Genomic DNA, 23,444 nt, shown 5'->3' on the forward strand with positions numbered 1-23,444 from the left:
AAAACTGACTTTACAAGTAATGCAATGACACAAAATACATAACTATCAATAATAACTCTGAATTTAAATGGAATAAATATTCCACTCAAAAGACATAGGGTATCAGAATAGATAAAAAGAAAATAAATAAACTCATCTATATGCTGCCTACAATCAACTCATTTTAGACAAAAAGACATCTGCAGATTGAAAGTGAGTGGATGGAGAACAATTTATCATGCTAATGGCAGCAAAAGAAAGACAGAGTAGCCATATATATCACAAAAAATAGGTTATAAACCAAATACTGTAAAAAGAGATGAAGGAGGGCACTACATCATAACAAAGAGATCTATCCAACAAGAGGATTTAACAATTGTAAATATTTATTCCCTGAACATGGGAGCACCCAAATATATAGATGAATTAATAACAAATTTAAAGGAACTCAGTGGGCAGCCCGAGTGGCTCAGCAGTTTACTGCCGCCTTCAGCCCAGGACCTGATCCTGGAAATCTCGGATCGAGTCCCACGTCAGGCTCCCTGCATAGAGCCTGCTTCTCCCTCTGCCTGTGCCTCTGCCTCTCTCTCTCTCTCTCTCTCTCTCTCTCTCTCTGTCTCTCATGAATAAATAAATAAAATCTTTAAAAAAATAAATAAGGAACTCAGTGGTAACAATACAATAATAGTGGGGGACTTTACAATCACATTTGCAGAACAACTAAGCAGAAAATCTAAAGGAAACAATGGCTTTGAATGACACACAGGACCAGAGGGACCTGTTAACAGTTATATTCTGAACATTTGATCCTAAAGAAGCGGAATACACATTCTTTATGAGTGCATGTGGAACATTCTTCAGAATAGATTGCATACTGGGGTCACAAATCAAGCCTCAAACAGTACAAAAGATTACAGTCATAACAAGGATATTACCAGACCACAACACTATGAAACTTGAAGTCAACCATAGAAAAAAATTTTGAAAGGCCACAAATACATAGAGGTTAAAGAACATCCTATAAAGAATGAATGAGGTGCAGGTGTCCCAGCGTTTCATTGCATCTGCATCTTTGGGGTAAATCCCCAGCAGTGTAATTGCTGGGTCATAGGGCAGGTCTATTTTTAACTCTTTGAGGAACTTGCACCCGATGTTTATAGCAGAAATGTCCACAATAGCCAAACTGTGGAAGGAGCCTCAGTGTCCATCGAAAGATGAATGGATAAAGATGTGGTTTATGTATACAATGAAATATTACTCACCCATTAGAAATGACAAATACCCACCATTTGCTTCGACGTGCATGGAACTGGAGGGTATTATGCTGAGTGAAATAAGTCAATCGGAGAAGGACAAACATTATATGTTCTCATTCATTTGGGGAATATAAATAATAGTGAAAGGGAATAGAAGGGAAGGGAGAAGAAATGGGTAGGAAATATCATAAAGGGAGACAGAACATGAAGACTCCTAACTCTGGGAAATGAACTAGGGGTGGTGGAAGGGGAGGAGGGCAGGGGGTGGGGGTGAATGGGTGACAGGCACTGAGGGGGCACTTGACGGGATGAGCACTGGGTGTTATTCTGTATGTTGGCAAATTGAACACCAATAAAAAATAAATTTATTATTAAAAAAAGAATGAATAAGCTAACGAGGAATTTAAAGAAGAATAAAAAAAATACATGGAAGTAAATGAAAATGAAACACAATAGTCCAAAACCTTTGAGATGCAGCAAAAGTGATTCTATGATGGAAGCGTCTAGCAATACAGGCCTACTTCAAGAAGCAAGAAAAGTCTCAAAAACCTAACCTTACACCTAAGGGAGCTGGAGAAAGGGAGAGCAAATAAAACCTAAAGCCAGCAGGAGAAGAGAAATAATAAAGAATATAACAGAAATAAATGATACAGAAAAAAAACAGTAAAAGAGATCAATGAAACTAAGAGATCATTCCTTGAAAGAATTAATGAAATTCATAAACCGCTAGCCAGACTTATCAGAGAAACGATTCAAATAAATATAAATCATGAATAAGAAAAGATCACAACCAATACCACAGATATACAATTATAAGAGAATATTATGAAAAATTATATGCCAATATATTGGACAATCTGAAGAAATGGATGACTTCCTAGAGACATATAAACTACTAAAACTGAAACAGGAAGAAATAAAAAAAAAATTGAAGAGAACCATAGCCAGCAATGAAATTGAATCTGTAATCAAGAATCTCCAAATAAAATTCCAGAACCATATGGCTTACCAGGAGAATTCTACCAGACATTTACACACAAGTTAATATCTATTTTTCTCAAACTGTTTCAAAAAATAGAAATATAAGGAAAAGTTCCAAACTCATCCTACAAGGCCAGCATTAGTTTGATTCCAAAACCAAAGACTCCACTAAAAATGAGAACTACAGGCCAATATAACTGATGAACATGGATGCAAAAATTCTTTGTAAATTATTTATTTATTTATTTATTTATTTATTTATGAGAGAGAAGAAGTTATATATATGTTATATATATATGTTATATATATATAATCTGCTATATATATTGTTATATATAACAAATATAGCAGATTATATATATATGTTATATATGTTATTACTATTATATATAATAATTATATATTATAATAATTATATAATTATATAATATAATTAATATAATATAATATAATTATATGTAACATTATATTTAATAATATATAATATATAATGATTATAATATGTAATAATTAATATATAATATATATTATACATATATATGATATATAACATGTATATAACTATTATATAATATATATATATTACTCAGCTCTCAAAATGAATAAAATAATGGCATTTAAAATGACATGGATGATCAGAAAGGGAGACAGAACATGAAAGTCTCCTAACTCTGGGAAACGAACTAGGGGTGGTGGAAGGGGAGGTTGGGGGGGGTGACTGGGTGACGGACCCTGAAGTGGGCACTTGACGGGATGAGCACTGGGTGTTATTCTATATGTTGGCAAATTGAACACCAATAAAAATAAATTTATAAAAATGAAAATAAAAAATAAAAAAATAATAAAAATAAAATTAAAAAAATAAAAAATAATAAAATCAAATGACAGGGATGGAGCTAAGGTATATTATGCTAAGCAAAATAAGTCAGTCAGAGAAAGACAAATACCATATGCTATCACTCATATGTGGAATTTAAGAAGCAGATGAACATAGGGGAAAAATGGAGAGAGGCAAACCATAAGAGATTCTAACTATAGAGAACAAACTGAGGGCTGATGGAGGGAGTTGGTCAGGGTATGAGTTAAATCAGTAATCAGTATTATGGAGTGCACTGGGTGTTATATGTAAGTGATGAATCACTAAATTCTATTCCTGAAATCAATATTACACTGTATGTTATTTAACTAGAATGTACATAAAAATTTGAAACAAACAAAAAAGAAAAATGCATCACAAGGCATAACGAAAAGAAGACGAAACACAATATAAATAGAAAAAGCAAGCATCAGGACTAACTCATATATAGCAGAGGCTTGATAATTTCAGAAAGGGAAATTAAAGTAATATTATTAGTATGTTATGGACTCTAATGGAAAGTAGACAACATGAAGAAACAAATGATGAAAGTCGAGATAAGAAAATTCATAAAAATTATAAAAATCAAAGTACTATATTTTAAGCAAAAAATCGCAGAGTAGAAGATTCTAAGGACCTATCTCTCCACAGAAACACTGCATAAATAAGCAAAAACTGTCAGTATCAATTTCGTTAGAGCAATGAGAAATAGTCAAAGGATTATAGCTTCCAATTGGACACTGAATCAAATAATCGTTGACTTGAATAAGATCAATAGAGTTTTATGTCATTTTAATTTAGTCTTGCCAAACTCTATATCTGGTGTGGCAGTAGTTTTGAAGGTTGCAGTTTGTATTCCCAGTGAAGGAATCTGTATCGTGAAGGAGCAGAATAGACCTTGTTTTCAAGTAATTGTGTTTGTTTGATTTTTCTGTGGCTTTCCCTCATTGATCACTGAAAGGTGCTTGCATTTATTTCATCTCAATAAGAACTCTCTTGTGAAAGAAAAAGCTAAGCTAAGGGGTGTTCATCAAAAATGATGAAAAGCAAATTAACAAACCCCTGTTGCCTGTATCAGGATATTAGAGTTGAGTCAAGCAACAGACAAACCAAAAAGCTGGGGAGAGTATTAATTTGGGGCATAGGAGTTTTCAAACTCCTGAATTAATGGAGTATCTAGAAAACTACATGCATGCTCATGGCTAAACAAATGTACTGAAAAGGACTGGGAAGACGGTGAGTTTTCACTCCTGGTTTATTTCTATGATAGTCATGAGTAGGAAGTAAAAGCTAAGGCACAATTATAATAGACCTGGCTATGTATTAAAGGTGTTATCTAACAGAAAGACAATCTGAGCAGACTGGACAGTGTTTTTGAAGTTATCTTTTGTTCTTTCTTTGACTCCATATTTTTCTCATAATTCTCTATCACACCACCAACTGAACACAAGCTAAAGGAATAGAGACTTCAGAGATCATACGTGATAAAGAATACAGTTTTTAAAAATAATTAGGAAGGTAAATTTTAAAAGGGCAAGGACTAGTCACAGCAAATAACAACAAAAGCTAGAGGAGGAGAGTATTTCATTACTAAGATTACCACAATATATTTTTCAAAACTTCCACTTTTGATAAAATATTTATGCGTTGTGTAAAGAAATTAGAGTATATGGCCCATTCACAGAAGAAATTGACAGAAACTGTGCATGAGGAAACACAAGACATTGGACTTATTAGGCTAAAATGTTAAATAAACTTTCTTAATCTCAGAGATAAAAAAATCACAGATGAAGATGTAAATAAAATTAGCAAAACACTGTCTCAACAAATAAAGAATATCATTAAAGATAAAAATTATAGAAAGAAACTGAAAAAATTCTTAAGATAAAAATCATAATAGTTGAAATTTTAAAAACATTCAGTAAATGATTTGAACAGCACATTTGAGAATGCAGAGAAAAGAATAAGTGAACCTAAAAACTGGCTAATCTAGGAGTAACTGGGTGACTCAGTTGGTTGAGCTTCTGACTCTTTATTTTGGCTCAGGTCATTATCCTGGGGTCCATGGAAATGAGCTCTGCATTGGGCTGTGCTCAGGATGAAGTTTGCTTATTCTCAACATCTCTTTCTCTGTCTCTCTCTCAAATAAATAAATAAATAAATAAATAAATAAATAAATAAATAAATATCTTTAAAAAATAGATTAATTGAAATTATTCAGTCCAAGGAACAGAAAGAGATAAAATAAGCAGAGTATGGGGGGAAGGAAGGAAGAGAGCAGAGAAAGTTTGAAAAGCTATATGAAGAAATACTGGCAAAAAATTTCCAAAATATGATAAATACATAAACCTACAAATTCAAGAAGTTTAGTGAACTTCAAGTAAGATAAAAACAGATATAAAAAAGATAAAAACAGATATACAGCAATATACATTATGATCAAACTGCTAAAAACTAAAGACAAAGAGAGAATTGTCATTGTGAAACAACTTGTAGTATACAGGGATCCTTAATAAGATTAACAATTTCTTAACAGAAACCATAAAAGCTAGAATGTATAGGATAACATATTTAAAGTGGTGAAATAAACTCCAACCAAGAATTCTAATCTGACTAAACTATACTTTAAAAATTAAGGAGAAATTAAGAAACTCCCAGATTAACAAAAAAGCTGAACTAGTTAATCATTAATAAATCTCACCTAAAAGAAATGTTAATAAAAATCTTTTAGGCTAAATTAAAGAATACTAAGCATTAGCTCAAGCCATAAAGAGGAATAAAAAAATACACTGGCAAATTACCTTCACTGGTAAATATGCAATCCAGTATTATTGAATTTTGTTTGTAACTCCTTTTCTCAAATACTATTTAAAACACAAATGAATACAATAATAATTATAAAATAATATTAATGGGCATATGAGTTATAAAGGTGTAATTTGTTACAGAAACAACAATGGAAAAAGAATGGAGATATATAAGAACAGAATTTTTGTATATTATTGAATTTCAGTTTGCATTAATTGAAACAAAATTGTTATAACTTTAAAATGTTAATTGTAATCTCTAGAAACAAACCAAATGAATAAAGGGGGAAAAAGAGAGGGAGAAGCAAACCAAGAAACAGACTCTTAACTATAGAGAACAATGTGATGGTACTAGATGGGGAGGAGAATGGGGGAATGGCTTAAATAAGTGATGGGGATTAAGGAGTATACTTGTTGTGAGAGCACTGGGTGTTATGTGGAAGTGCTGAATCACTATATTGTACACCGGAAACCAATATTACACTGTAAGTGAACTAACTGGAATTTAAATAAAAACTTAAAAAAGGGGGATCCCTGGGTGGCGCAGCGGTTTGGCGCCTGCCTTTGGCCCAGGGCGCGATCCTGGAGACCCGGGATCGAATCCCACGTCGGGCTTCCGGTGCATGGAGCCTGCTTCTCCCTCTGCCTGTGTCTCTGCCTCTCTCTCTCTCTCTCTGTGACTATCATAAATAAAAAAAAAAATTAAAAAAAATTAAATTCTATTTCAAAAAAAAAAAAAGAAAAAGTAAAAGAAAAAGAAAACTGGATGTATCACAATTCCAGACTTCAAGTTATATTACAAAGCTGTAGTAATCAAAACAGTGTGGTGCTGGCACAAAAATAGACACATAGATTAATAGAGTAGAATAGAAAACTCTGGAATAAACTCATGCTTATATGGTCTATTAGTATTCAACAAAGGAGGCAAGAATACACAATGGGAAAAAGTCTCTTCAACAAATGGTGTTGGGAAAACTTCAAATGAATGAAAGTAGACTATTTTCTTACACCATACACAAAAACAAACCCAAAATGTGAGACCTTAAACTAAAAATCCTAGGAGAGAGCACATAGAGTAATTTACCTGAGGTCAGCTGTAGGAACATTTTTCTAGATATAGCTCCTTTACTTCCTGCAAGGGAAATAAAACAATAAACCATTGGAACCCTGTATTTTACTTAGAGAGTTTAATTCATTTTAATTTATAGTAATTATTGACACAGAAGGACTTAGTTTCATTTTTCTTTGTTTTTTTGTATTTTTTTAAGTTTTTTTTTTAGTATTTTTTTAAATTTTTATTTATTTATGATAGCCACAGAGAGAGAGAGAGAGGCAGAGACACAGGCAGAGGGAGAAGCAGGCTCCATGCACCGGGTCTCCAGGATCGCGCCCTGGGCCAAAGGCAGGCGCTGAACTGCTGCGCCACCCAGGGTTCCCTGTTTTTCTTTTTTAAGATCACTTTGACTATACGATAAAATGACATGCTTCTGCACAGCAAAGGAAACAATTGACAAAACTAAAAGACAATCTACTGAATGGAGAAGATGCTTTCAAATGGCATATCTGATGAATGGTTAGTATCCAAAATATATAAAGAACTTATGCAACTAAACACCAAAAAAAAAAAAAAAAAACAACCAAACAAACAAATAATCCAATTTACTAAATGGGCAGAAGACATGAGCAGATATTTCTCCGAAGAAAACATACGGGTGGCCAATAGACTCATGAAAATATATTCACCATCATTCATCATCAGGGAAATGCAAATCAAAACTATAATGAGATGTCTCCTCACACTTGTCCGAATAGCTAAAATCAAAAACAAAAGAACAAAGGGTTAAGAAATGGAGAAAAGGGAGCACGTTTGGACTGTTGCTGGGAATGCAAACTGGTATAGCCAGTATGAAGACAATACAAAGTTTCCTCAAAGAGTTAAAAATAAAAATACTCTATGATTTAGTAAACATTCTACTGGGTATTTATGCAACACTAATTCAAAGGGTTACATGCACCCTTATGTTTATTTCAGTATTATTTTTAATAGCCAAATTATGGAAGCAGCATACGTGCCAATCAATACATGAATGGATAAAGAAGTGATATATATCTTATGTACACCTATATTGATAACAGGTATAGATATATAGCTATATCTCAACTATTCAGGTATAAAAAAAGAATGAAATCTTGTTATTTGCAACCACATAGATAGAGCTAAAGACTATTATCCTGAGGGAAATAAGTCTATCAGAGAAAGACAAACACCATGTGATTCCACTCATATGTGGAATTTGAGAAATGGAAAAAACAGGAGAGAGAGACCAACAAAGAAACAGACTCTTAACTATAGAGAACAAAGTGTTCATTACCAGAAGGGAGGTAGGTAGGGGGATAGGTAAAATAGGTGATGGGGATGAAAGAGTACACTTATGATGAGCACTAAGTAATATATAGAATTGTTTTGTACATCTGAAACTAATATAACACTGAATGTCAATTACACTGGAATCAAAATATAATTTAATTTAAAAAAATAAGTGGAGAGATTGTGAGAAAAATTAAAATGTAATATCATATGTAAAGTTCTTTGAATATTATCTGAAACATAGTAGTTCCCCAATAAGTGATTGTTATGAAAAAAATAAATATATAAGAGATACACACTGACAGAATGGATAAAAATATATAATCCAACTTTATGCAGTTTAGATAGACTCATTTTAGGTCCAATGATACATATAGATTAAGTGAAAGGATGCAAAAAAGGTTAAATTAAAAAATTATGTGAGAAAGAATTTTAAACAGTAATAGAATGGTATATTCATCAATAAGATAAAAAATTATAAACTATTTATGCCTAACAACTGAGTCCCCAAATATATGAAAGAAAAATTGCCAAAAATGAAGAGAAAAATACACGGTCCTACAATAATAGTTGGATACTTCAACACTCCACTTTCAATAGTGCATAGAACAATGAAGATAGAAGATCAATAAAAGGAAAAGAAGACTTAACACTATAAACCAAATATTTCTAAAAGACTAAACCAAACACTACACCCGCAAACAGCAGAACATACCTTTCAAGTTCACATGGGGCATTCTCCTAGATCACATGTTAGGCCAATAACCAAGTCTAGGTAAATTTTTAAAGTTTGAAATCATACAAAGTATCTTTTTCAACTACAATGCAATGAAACAAAAAATATCAATAACAGAATGAAAACTTAAAACTTCACAAGTATGTATTTTGGCAACAATTTTTAGATACAACATCAAAGACATAATCCATAAAAGAAATAATTGACAAATTCAACTTTATTAAAATTAAAACCTTCTGTGCTGTTAAAGACAATATCAAGAGAAAGAGAAGACAAGCCACAGACTTAGGTAAAATATTTGCAAAACACATAACTAACAAAAGATTATTATCCAAAACATATAAATAACTTATAAAAACCAACAACAAGAAAACAAACGCCTTAGTTAAACATAATCAAAAGTCTTGAATAGACACCTGGTCAAAAATATAGATATGGCAGGGCAGCCCCCATGGCCCAGTGGTTTCGCGCTGCCTTCAGCCCGAGGTGTGATCCTGGAGACCGGGGATCGAGTCCCACTTCAGGCTCCCTGCATGTAGCCTGCTTCTCTGTCTGCCTGTACCTCTGCCTCTGTGTGTGTCTGTCATGAATAAATACATTTAAAACACATATATAGATAGATATGGCAAATAATCAATTATAAAAATGCTCCACATACTATGTCATCAAGAAAATGCAAAGGAAAGCCATAATGAGATAATAGTACACAACTGTTAGGATGACCAGTATCCAAAATATTGACAACACCAAATGCTGGTGAGAATATGGTATAACAGAGCTCTCATTCATTATTGGTGGAAATGTAAAATGGTACAAGCTCTTTGAAAGACAGTTTGGCAGATTATTACAAAACTAAACATGTTATTACTATAATATCCAGTAGTTGTGCTCCACAACTTGCTTACCCAACGGAGTTGAAAACATATGTGTGCACAAAAACTTGCACATACAACTTTATAGCAACTTTATTCATGATTGCCAAATCATGTGAGCAACTAAGATGTCCTTCAGTAAGTGAATGGATAAATTGGCCCATCCAGAAGATGGGATAGCATTTATTGTTAAAAATAAATGAGCTACCAAGCCATGAAAAGACATGGAGGAAACAAATACATATTACTAAGTGAAATAAGCCAATTTGAAAAGGTTACGTATTCTAAAATTGCTACTACATAGAATTCTAAAAAAGCAAATCTATTGAAAAACTTCCCAGAAGTTATTGGGGAAGGAGGAATGAATAGGAGGAGCATAGAAGATTTTTAAGAAACTAATTAATTTGTATGGTACTAAAATGGTTAGTTGACAAACATTTAATGGTGTCATTAAATGTTTGTCAAAACTCATAAAATGTACAAAACTAAGAGTGAATCTTTATGTAAACTATGGACTTTGAGTGATAATATTTCAATGTAGGTTTACTGATTATAAAAAATGTACTACTGTGGTGCAGACTACCAGTAGTGGAAGAGGTTGTATGTTGGTAAAAGCGGGAGACAGGTAAATATGAGTACTCTGTATTTTCCACTTAATTTTGCCGTGAATCTAAAATTGCTCTAAAAAATAAAGTTTTTAATTTAAAAGTCTAAATAAAAATCCTATAAAATAGATGGTTCATTTGTGAATTATATAAAACATTTAAAGAAGAATTAGCACGAGTCTTACTCAAACTCTTCCAAAAACAAATGATTAAGGATCACTTACTTATTCTATGAAGCCACATTTCATAAACGTTGAAGGATACACATTTCATAGTCCTCTACAAAGCTATAGTAATCAAAACAGTGTCGTACTGGCATAAAGATAGATGTATAGAACAACAGAATAGACTAGGAAGTCTAAAATAAATCATCTATCTATGGTTTTCAACAATGGTATCAAGTCTATTAAATAGGAGAAGAATATTATCTTCAAAAATGTGTAAGGAGATAACTGGTCATTTATATGAAAAAAAGCATGAATTTAAATCTCTCTCACTATTCAGAAATACAAAAATTCACTCAGTTAAATGAGTAGCTATGTTAATTTCAGACAAAGCAGAACTCAGAGCAAGGAAAATTATCAGGGATAAATATGGACATTACATAATGAGAAAGTGGTCAATTCTCTAAGACATAGCTATGAAGTAGCTATGTTAATTTCAGACAAAGCAGAACTCAGAGCAAGGAAAATTATCAGGGATAAATATGGACATTACATAATGAGAAAGTGGTCAATTCTCTAAGAAGAAATAACAATATTTATTTGTATGCTAAAAACAGAGTGACAAAATATTGGAGGCAAAAACTGATTAAACTAAAGGAGGAAATAGACAAATACACTTTTATTGTTGGAGATGTAAGCACTTCTTTTTCGATAATGATCATCAAGCAGACAAAAAATTAGTAAAAATATAATTGACTCAAACGGCATTGTCAATCAACTCAATCTAATCGACATTTAGATAATACTCTTTCCAAAAACAGGGGAATATACATATTCACAAACTCACATGGAGCATTCCCAGAGTTAGTACCAATCTGAGCCATAAAATAATTTAACAAATTTAAAGGATAGAAATCATGCAAAGTATGTAATCAGCACACAATGGCATTAAACAAGAAATTAACAATAGATGATAGAAAATTCCAGAAGAGTTAGAAATTTAAAAGCACACTCCTAAATGTTATAAGAAGAATAAGTCTCAAGAGAAACTGAAAAATGTTTTGTTTTAAATTAAAATAAAAATACTTTTTCAAAATTTGGGAAGAACACAGAAAAAGTATCATTTATAGGAGAGTATAGAACACTAAATTTGTATATTAGAAAAGAATATCTGAAATCAGTAATCTAGGCCTTCACCTTAAGAAACTAGAGAAAAACAGCAATTTAATCCTAAAGTGATTATTAGAAAAGAAATAATCAAAGCTAAAGAATAAATCAATGATATTGAAACCAGGAAAATAATAGAGAAAATTAATGAAATCAAAAGCTGGTTCTTAGAAATGGTCAATAATTTTTATAAACTACTAACCAGGAAAACAAACATACAAGACATAAACTATCAGTAAAATAAATAAAAGATAGTTCATCGTTGTTATTACTATGAAGCATAAAATGATAATAAAATAATACTATGAAGAAATCTATGCCCACATATTTGATAACTTAGATAAAATGGACCAATTCCTCAGAAGGCAAATAGTACAAAACCTCATAGAAGGAGAAACAAATAATTTTAATTGTATTATATTAATGTGAATGAATAATAAATTTCTAAAATTAAGCACCAGGACAAAATAGTCTTAGAAGTGAATTGCACCAAATATTTAAGGAAGAAGTGATAGTAATTTGCCACAATCTTTTCAAGAAAATATAAGTAAGAGGAACATTTCCTAATTAATTCTGAGTCAAGAATTACACTGATATTAAGATGAGATAAATACAAGGAAATAAAACTACAGTCCAATATCTCTCACAAACATAAGTGTAAGAATCATCAAGAAAGTATTAGCAAATAATATCCAACATGTATGAAAAGAATTATACAGCACAAACATTAGGGATTTATTCCAGGTTTGCAAAGCTGGTTCAACATTTGAACATCAATTAAATTAATCCACTGCTTCCATAAGGTTAAAGAAAAATCATGTGACTACATTAACTAATGTAGAAAAAGCAATTGGCAAAGTTTAATAACATCTATTGATTTTAAAAAATACTTATTGAACTAGGAATAGAATAGAACTTCCTTAACTTGATAAATAACTACCGAAAAAAAAAAAAAAAACACCTAAAATACTAATTAATTGTGAGAACATGGATGCTTTCCTCCAAGAGTGGGAATAAGGCAAGGCTGTCCTCTCCCCCATTTCCACTAAACATTATACTGGAAGTACCTAGTGTAATAGAACAATAAAAGGAAATAAAAATTACACAGGAAGATAGAAACAAAGACTGTTTTGTGTTGCTGCCTTTGCAAATGACAAAATTATCTATTTAGAAAGTTTCTTAGAATTAACAAAAAAATACAAGAACTTATAAGCAAGCATATCAAACTTGAAGCATAAAAGTTAATATACAAAATCAGTTGCTTTTCCACATACAAGCAATGAACAATTTGAATTTGAAATCTACAAAATAAATAATAGCATTTATAATAGCATCCCCAAAATAAAATACTTATGTATAAATCTAATAAAATATGTGCAAGATCTAAGTGTATAAAATTTAATGTGCCTAATAAAAAATCAAAGGTCTAAATGAATTGAGAGTTTTTCCTGTATAGTTTTGAACTGGAAGATGCTATTGTTAGTATGTCCAATCTTCCCAACTTTGTTATTAGATTAGACACAACTCCAATCACAACCACAAGGCTGGGGATGCCTGGGTGGCTCAGTGGTTGAGCATCTGCCTTTCGCTCAGGGTGTGATCCCAGTTTAGGGATCAAGTCCCAATCAGGCTCCCTGCATGAAGCCTGCTTCTCCCTCTGCCTGTGTCTCTGCCTCTCTCTTTATGTATCTCATGAATAAATAAATCTTAAAAAAAAACACAAGGCTGGAATACCTGGGTGGCTCAGTGGTTGAGTGCCTGACTTTGGCTAGGGGTATGATCCTGGGATCCAGGATTGAGTCCCTCATCAGGGTGTTTGTGGGGAGCCTGTTTCTCCCTCTGCCTGTGTCTCTGCCCTTCTCTCTCTGTGTCTCTCTCATGAATAAATAATAAAATCTTAAAAAAAACACAAGGTATTTTGTAGATGCTAACAAACTAATTCTAAAGATTATATGGAAAGAGAAAACACCAGGAATAGCCAACATATTACTGAAAAAGAACAAAGTTGGAAGGATCTCACTGTCTAATTTCAAGATCCCATATAAACCTAAAGTAATGAAGATAGTTTGGATATGGTAAAATAATAACTATATAGGTTAGTGGAACAAAATAGAAATTCCAGAAATAAACCCACACAAACATTGCCAATTGATCTTTGCCAATGGAGCAGAGTTAATTCAATGAGAAAGAATAGTTCTTCCAACTAATGTCACCAGAACAATTAGATGTTCATAAGCAAAAATAAAAAATTATCTGATAAAGACTTTACAGATTTCAACATAATTAATTCAACAGGAATCATAGACTTAAATTTAAAATATGGAACTATAAATAATGTAGAAGAAAACATAAGAAAAATATTGGTGACTGGATTTAGCAGTGAGTTTTAGTGCAACACCAAATACAAGATTAGTAAAAGGAAAAATAATGATTTCAACCTTATTAAAATTAAAAGAAAAATTTGTTCTTTTGAAGACACAATTAAGAGCGAAAAGACAAGCTACAACCTGAGGGAAAATATTTGCAAAATATTTATCTGATAAAGGGCCTCTTTCCGATATATGCAACTCAAAAATAACAGAACAAACAACCCACAATGGACAAAAGTATAAACAAACTCTTCATGAAGGAATTATTCAGATGGATAATAATCATATGAAAAGATGATCAGCATCACTTGTAATTAGGGAGCTTTGAATTAAAACAATGCAGTATCTCTATACATCAATAGAAAATTACAAATGAGTATCAATGTCAATTACTGAGGATACAGACTGACAAACTCTCATTCACTGCTGATAGAAGTACAGAATGGTAGAGCCATTTTGGAATACAAGCTATCAGTCTCCTACAAAGACATAGACAGACGTAGCTTTTTCTATAAATAAACATGGCATAAACATGAATTTATGAACCAGCAATCATGCTCCTGGGATTTATATAAATGACTTGAAAACATAACCACACAGAAAAGGGATCCCTGGATGGCTCACTGGTTTGGCGCCTGCCTTTAGCCCGGGGCACTATCCTGGGGTCCTGGGACCGAATTCCGAGTAGGGCTCCCTGCATGGAGCCTGCTTCTCCCTCTGCCTGTGTCTCTGTCTCTCTCTCTCTCCCTCTCTCTCTCTATGTCTATCATGAATAAATAAAAATCTTTTAAAAAAATAACCACACAGAAAGCTTCAGGCTGAATTATAATGTTTACAGGAACTTTAGTCATAATTGCCAAAGTTTGAAGTAACGAAAATACTGTTCAATAGTGAATAGAAAAAAATTGGTACATTTATAAAATAAAATATTATTTCATGATAAAAATAAATGTTATCAAGTCATGAAAAGCAATAGGTGAATCATAAATGTAATGCTAAGTGAAAGAAAATAGTCTGTATGGGTTTCATACTGTATGATTCTATTTATATAACATTCCAGAAAAGGAAAAACAAAACATAGCAACGATTGATGATTGTCAGAGCTTCAGGAGAAAAGGGGAGGGTTGACTAGTAAAAACAAATAGTTTCAGGGCAGTGAAACTAATCTGTATGATACTAAAAAGGTAGATACATGACAATGTGCATTGATGAAAACCCATGGAACTTTATAGTACAATGAGTGACCTTAAATGAATGTAAATTAAAAAATCAATTAGGAGACAGAGGGACCTCAGGATGGATTACAGAATGTAACAAAACAATCTCACTGTATTAAAAATGTATACAAAATGCATGAAACAGTCTCACTGTAGAGGGTGAAGTATAAAATCACTAACCTAAATAGCTTTGGAAATGAGTGGAGATTAAAAGCAAAAGATTCAGTATATAAGCACTGGACTATAATGAATTAAGTTATTTCCCTCAAGAGTAAAGGTAAACAATTCTGACACCACTATAAACATATTCTGGGGATCCCTGGGTGGCGCAGCGGTTTGGCACCTGCCTTTGGCCCAGGGCGCGATCCTGGAGACCCGGAATCGAATCCCACGTCGGGCTCCCGGTGCATGGAGCCTGCTTCTCCCTCTGCCTATGTCTCTGCCTCTCTCTCTCTCTCTCTCTGTGTGACTATCATAAATAAATAAAAAATTAAAAAAAATAAACATATTCTGAAATTGAACAATTAAATAAATGTATAGTGCTAAGGACGAGCCAGGTTTCTCACTGTTGGAGTAGGAGGAGGCTAACATGATCCATGTGTTAATAAATTAGAGTTTGAAACATCAATATAAACTCATATTTACCTTAATATAAATACAAATATTTCTTATAAAATACTTGTAGATATCTATGTACATAGGTTAGTATACACACACATATTTCCATGTTCTGTAGCTGAAGGGCTAGAATTAATGCCACCCCAACAGCAAAGTGCACACCTAGCTACCAGATCTTGATTTCTAACGCTATTCTCTAATCAAAAAAGTCAAGACTTATTGAAGAAAAACCTTAAATTAGGACTATGGAAGAAAGTATAAAAAGCATCCTGTAGTGCCAAAAAGTAAAAAAAAAAAAGTGCAAAAAATATGATTGACAGCAAATTGTTAAATGAGGCAACTGAAAGTGAATTCCCCATGACCAAAGATGTCTAAAAATTTGAACAACACAACAAATAAAGCTGTATGAGATAATAATCTAATGTTGAAAATAAGTACTTTCAAATTCATGCTTATATCAATAAATAGTTGAAAAAATAAAAAAATTAGGAAGAAGAGACAAATAACCCATGCAGAAAAATTCCAAATAGTTCATTTAGGTATTCCACCTCCAGTGAAATGGAACATGTCTCACCATACCTTACCTAAAGTTACTCTATGCATAATTACTTATTTCCAAATAATACAGCATGAAAAGAGGAAAAAGTAACTTTACATTGGATAAAACTAACAAATATTTTCTCAGCAGAGTAATTGTGATTAATATCAATGATAAGTAATATTGATAGAGTGTACCCTTGATATGATGTGGTGAAAATGACAATTTATCTCTGTGGTATTCAGCCAAACATCATAAATCCCAATCTAATTGAACTTAAATAAAAACAAATGTAAAAAAAATCCCAATCTAAGCATGAGAAAAACATCAGACATCTTAAACTCTATATTTTCTATAAAGGTAGGCATTCTACAATATCAATATTCCTCAAAATTATCAATTCTATCAAAACAAGAAAGATCTAAGAAACTGTCACTGTCAAGAGAAACTTAAAGCAACATGATGACTAAATATAAAACAGTATCATGATGGGATATTGAAGCAGCAAATGACATTAAGTAAAAACTAACTAAATCTAAATAGATTGTGGTCTTTTAGTTACAATAATGCATCAATATTGGTTCATTCATTGTAGCATTGTACCACACTAGGGTAAGTTGTTAATAATTGGAGAAAGTAGGGGTGTAGGATATGGGAGCTCTTTGTACCAATTTCAAATTACTTTGTAAATCCAAAACTGCTCTAAAATAAAAAGAATATTAGAAAATGTACCTGAAAGCATTCAAAATTTGGTGAAAAATATCAGTTTGCAACAAATTTAAAACATACAAATTAAATCTAAGAATACGATAGTAAAACTGAGGAAAACCAGAGTACAGAGAAAATCTTGAAAAGAGAAAAAAGGCCATATTATAAAAGAAGAGAGATTTATACAAATTTTTTATGACATTCTAATCAGAAACAATGGAGGCCACATCATTCTAAATTGATAAAATTCTTTATACAGTGGAAACATTTCTTAAAAATGAAGAAAAGTGAATATATGGTCAGATAAACAAAAGATGAGTCAATTAATTAAGAGAATACCTTCAATTAATAATTGCTAGCAAAGGGATCCCTGGGTGGCGCAGCGGTTTGGCGCCTGCCTTTGGCTCAGGGCGCGATCCTGGAGACCCGGGATCGAATCCCACATCGGGCTCCCGGTGCATGGAGCCTGCTTCTCCCTCTGCCTATGTCTCTGCCCCTCTCTCTCTCTCTCTGTGACTATCATAAAATAAATAAAAATTAAAAAAAAATAATTGCTAGCAAAAAATTTCAGGATAATGGACAATAATATCAGATGGAATCTCAAATCTCCAGAAAGGAATAAAACAGTGAAATGGTTAATAGGTTGATATACGTAAAGGACTACATTTTTCTTTTAATTGCTGTAAAAAAAAAACTGATAGGAAAAACATCAGAACTAACAATGGGGGTAAATGGACATATATTTGTATAAGAATCTTACATTTTCTGTGAAAGGATAAAATATTAATTCTGATTAGGATGCACATTTGATCCCTAGAGAAATCAATATAAAGGCTAAAAAGTAAAGGCAATATACCATTAGAAAAAATAAAATGGAGTACTAAAAATATTTTAAATCACTCATAATTAAGGTAGAAATGAGAACGAAGGGTAGACAAGCATGAGACAAGTATATTTATAGACAAATAAAAATTTAATTATATATAATAATTGATAAGATAGTGCTGAGTTCTTACATGTCAATAATTACTTTAAAAGTAAATGGTTTAAATTCTCCAATCAAAAGACATTTAATGGCTGAAATGATTTAATAAACATGTGTAGGACTGTCTTCACAGCCTACAAAGTCCCTGTGACTGTCTTCCCCTTCATTGTGGGGCATCTCTGGCACCAGGGCATGATGGTGAGGATGGGCCAAAAGGACTCCTATATGGGTGATGAGGCCCAGAGCAAGATGGGCATCCTGACCCTGAAGTACCCCAGCCAGCATGGTATCATCACCAACTGGGATGACATGGAGAAGATCTGGCACCACACCTTCTACAATGAACTACACATGGCCCCCAAGCAATGCCCCATGCTGCTAACCAAGGCTACCTGAACCTCAAGGCCAGCCATGGGAAGATGACCCAGATCAAGTTTGAGACCTTCAATATCCCAGTCATGTAGGTGGCCATCCATACCATGCTGTCCTTGTACTCCTTTGGCCATACCACTGGCATCGTAATGGACTCTAGTGACTGGGTCACCCACACTGTGCCTATCTATGAGAGATACACCCTACTCCATGCCATCTTATGTCTGGATCTGGCTGCCTGGGACCCAATGGACTATCTCATGAAGATCCTCATGGATCATGGCTACAGGTTCACCACCACTGCCTAACAGGAAATCATGTGTGACATCAAGGAGAAGCTGGGCTATATTGCCCTGGACTTTGAGCAGGAGATGGCCACTGTGGCTTCCAGTTCTTCCTTAGAGAAGAGTTAGGAACTGCCAGGTGGATAGGTCATCACCTTTGACAATGTGCAGCTCTGCTGCATTTTGAGCCATCCTTCCTGGGCATGGAATCCTGTGGTATCTGTGAAACTATGCTCAACTTCATCATGAAGTGTGACATCTGCAAAGACCTCTACACCAACAAGGTGCTGTCTGGTGGAACCACCATATACCCCAGTATTACTGATCAGAATGCAGAATATAACTGCCCTGGTGTCCAGCAAATTAAAAATCAAGATCATCATATATAAAATGGATTATTGAGCTTAAAAAAAGAAAGGAGATTCTGATATATGTTACAACCTGGATAAACTTTAAAGACATTAAGTAAAATAAGCTAGTCACAAAGGGTGATGTTGAATGATTCTGCTTATATGAAGAACCTAAGAGAGTCAAATCCATAAACATAGAAAATGGAATGGTAGTTGCCAGAGGCCTGAGTAAAGGGGATGTAATGTATAATGTTTATAGAGCTTTAGCTGGGAACAATCAGATAGTTCTGGAGAAGGGTGGTGGTGATAGTTACACAACACTGTGAAAGTATTTAGTGTGACAGAACTGTACATTTGAAAATGGCAATAAAAAAAGCACTTCTGGGGAGATGGTGGAGTAGGAGGATCCTGAGTGCACCTCATCTCACAGACACAATGAGATAGCACGTACATATGTAGAACTAACTCTGAAACTGATGTGAAGACTAGCAAAACAGACTTTCCACAGTGAATTGTACAGAGGAGGCCACATCAAAAAAGTGTAGGAGAGGTGAAGACATGGTAGGAAACCTGTGTCTCCCACTCCCCTGCACAAATTTTGTCCATTCCCCAAATCCCCTTCCTTCTGGCAGCTATCAACTTGTTCTCTGAATTTACATGTCTAATTCTGTTTTTTTTGTTTATTCATTTGATTTTTTAAAAATATTAATTACATTGTATGGTATTTTTCTTTCCCAATTTGACTTAATTCACTAGCATAATATCCTCTGGGTCCATATATGTTGTCTCAAATGGCATGATCTCATTCTTTTCTATGGCTGTGTAATACACCATTGTATATATGTAGTACATCTTCCTTATCCATTTGTCTATTGATGAATTCTTAGATTGCTTCTATGTCTTAGCTAATGGAAATAATGTTGCATTAAACATAAGCGTGCATATATCTTTTTAATTAGTGTTTTTGTTTTCTTTGGGTAAATACCCAGTACTAGAATTGCTGTATCATATGGTATTTCTATTTTAAATTTTTGTGAGGAACCTCATACACTTTCCCTTGATGGCTGTACCAATTTACATTCCCACTAACAAAATATAGAAATCAAAACAGTATGGTACATGCACAAAAATATACACATATATCAATAGAACAGAATAGAGATCCCATAAGCAAACCCATGCATCTATGGTTAATTAATGTATGACAAAGGAAGCAAGAATGTACAATGGGGAAAAGAAAGTCTCTTCAATAAATGGCACTGAGAATATCATACAGTACATGTAAAAGAATAAAAACAGACAACTTTCTAACACCACACACAGATATAAACTCAAAATGGGTTAAAAACTTAAATGTGAAACCTAAAATTGTAAAATCCTATATGTGTACACAGGCAGTAGTTTCTCTGACATTGGCTATAGCAATATTTTTCTAGATATATCTCCCAAGGCAAAGGAAAGAAAAGAAAAACTATTGGGAGTACATCAAAAAATAAAACAAAGCTTTTGCAAAGCAAAGGAAACCATCAACAAAACAAAAAGGCAACTGGTGAATAGGAGAAGATATTTGCAAGTGATATTTCTGATAATGGGTTAATATTCAAAATTTATAAATAACTTATACAACTCACCCCCTCCCAAACTGAGTCCTATTTAAAAATGGGCTGAGGAGGGGTGCCTGGATGGCTCTTACTTTTGATTTTGGCTCAAGTCATGATCTTGGGGTGGTGAGACTGAGTCCCATACCCAGCATAAAGGCTGCTTAATATTCTATCTCTCCCTTTGCCCCTCCACCTTCTCAAAATAATGTGCAGAGAACCTGAATAAATACGTTTCCAAAGAAAGCATACAGATATCCAACAGACACATGAAAAGATGCTCAATATCACGTATCATCAGGGAAATGCAAATCTTTATCACTATCTTCTTGTCATTTTAATTATGTGTCTTGAGGTAGATCTTCTTGGGTGAATTTTGTTTGGAGGATTTCTGTGCCTCCTGGTTCTGAATATCTATTTCTTCCCCAGATTAGGAAAGTTTTCAGCTATTATATCTTCAGATTAATTTTTGGCCCCCTTCCTCTCTCTCTCTTTCACTTCTGGTATCCCTATAATGTGAATATTATTACACTTGATGTCATTACATTTGATATTATTACATTTGAGGATGATGACTTCCTTTAAAATATTCTCTTTTTTTGTATTATTTTTTTTTCTTTTTGTTGTTTAGCTTGGTTGCTTCTCATTTACCTGTCTTCCATATAGTTGATGCACTCTTCTGCCTCCTCTATTCTGATATTAACTCGTTATAGAGTATTTTTTATTTCAGGTATTGAATTTTCACTCTGACGGGGTTTTTTAAAATATTTTTCTTTGTTAAATGGCTCATTGACATTCTCCACTCTTTTCTCAAGTCCAATGAGTATTTTTATGACCATTACTTTGAATTATTTGTCAGAAATATTGATTATCTCTATTTCATTAGCTGTTTTGCTGTGTTTTTTTTTCTTGTTCTTTCATTTGGGATGTATTCCTGTCCAATTTGTCTAACTCTTTATATTTGCTTCTATGTAGTAAGAAAGTCAGCTATATCTCCTAATCTTGAAAGTGGTGGCATTTATGAAGAAGTGCTGTGGTGATCTGTAGCACAGTGACCCACATTCACCAAAACCGGGCACTCTAGGGGTGTCTTCTATGTGTGTGGGTGTGTGTGCCCTACTGTTGTGGCTGAGCCACATTTGCCTTTAGTTCAACTGGTTGTGATGGCCCACTTTTCCAGTTTTTTTTCCACTTTTCCAGTTGTGAGCACACCAGGCAACATTTGGAGTCTATGCTGTTAAGAAGCCAATCTGTGAACACAGCAATCTTATAGTTGGGCAGGGTCAACAGTTAGACAAGATACCTGCCTTCATCTCATAAGCGGAGGATGCAGTTGCACTGACTTGCAGGGTGCTTTCCCTGTGTTTTCCCCTGAGAAACTTATTGTGGAGAGGGCATGTAATCAGACCAGATATCTGGCCCCAGTCCAAGACTGATTTGTAGGACACTTACTTCATTGCCAGCTATAAGATTTGGCTGTTGGGATTTTAGTGATCCCAACCATGGGATCCCAACCATGCAGTGATGTATGGTTATTTTCCCCTCTCCACAGGGCAGAAGTCATTTTAGCGTGGTACAGGTCCTTGCTGGGGTTGCTTACAGGGTATATTGGTGTAGGAGATGCTTAGTAGGGATATCTCTAAGTGGAGTGTGTTTCATTATGCAGATCCACAGGACAGTGAGAATGCAAGATGTGTAGTGCTGGCAAGATAGGTGGAGAGTGTTTGTGCTGGTTCCTGCAAGTGTCTGACTATCTAGGCTGGGGGGTGGGAGAAAAATGGCACCTACCAGCACTTTTCTTCTTGGACAAGTCACCTAAAGATCCCTGTCCCTCCAGTGGACATTCTGAAATTACTAAATAGATTTCCTTCAATATACCCCAGGTGTTTTTCAAACTTCTGCTTCTATGCTATATCTCAGAGAAGTTGTTAGTTTTGCTGGCTGTTTAAGGGTAAAGATTGAGTCGCTTAATAGCCCTCCAGCTTTCCTAAGCCCATTAATTTTTAAAGTATCCGGAGTTAAACCCAGCTGATTGTAAAAACTTGTGAAGTTAAGCCTCACTGGTTCTGAAAGCCAAATGTTATGGAGACTCATCTTCCCAGTGTGGGACCTAAGTCTAGAATTCCTGATATAGGGTCTTATCCTCTCACTTTTCTGTGCTTTTGGTGTCCCTTTTATTTTTAGTTAGTCTTCTTGGGAGTTTGGTTTCCAACCACATCTCTACACCTCCTACCTTTTTTGATGTGGCCTCCTCTCTATGATTAACTGTGGAAAGTCTATTCTGCCAGTCTTCACATAATTTTCAGAGTTAGTTACACTGATATGGCAGTTATCTTTGTGTGTCCATGGAATGAGATGGGCTCAGGATCTTCCTGCTCTGTCATTTTCCCAGAACTCTCATATTTTCTTTTAATTTTAATAGTAGTCATCCTAATAGTTGTGATATAACAATGCATTTTCACTTTGATTTGCATTTCTCTGATGACTGATGTTGAGCATAATTTCCTAGGCTTGCTGGCTATTTGCATATCATCTTTTTAAGAACTTTTTATTCAAGTCTTTTGCCATTTTTAAATTTGTGTTGTTGTTATTTTTAGTTTTAGAAATTACGAAA

General features: G+C 33.7%; 1 pseudogene; it reads left to right on the forward strand.

Moving 5' to 3' along the window:
* The first annotated feature begins 18,337 nt into the window (after positions 1–18,337).
* LOC100684238 lies at positions 18,338–19,260 on the forward strand (annotated as a pseudogene).
* Positions 19,261–23,444: the final 4,184 nt, after the last annotated feature.

The sequence above is a fragment of the Canis lupus genome, chromosome X (assembly GCF_011100685.1).
Source record: "Canis lupus familiaris isolate Mischka breed German Shepherd chromosome X, alternate assembly UU_Cfam_GSD_1.0, whole genome shotgun sequence".
NCBI classification, from domain to species: domain Eukaryota; kingdom Metazoa; phylum Chordata; class Mammalia; order Carnivora; family Canidae; genus Canis; species Canis lupus.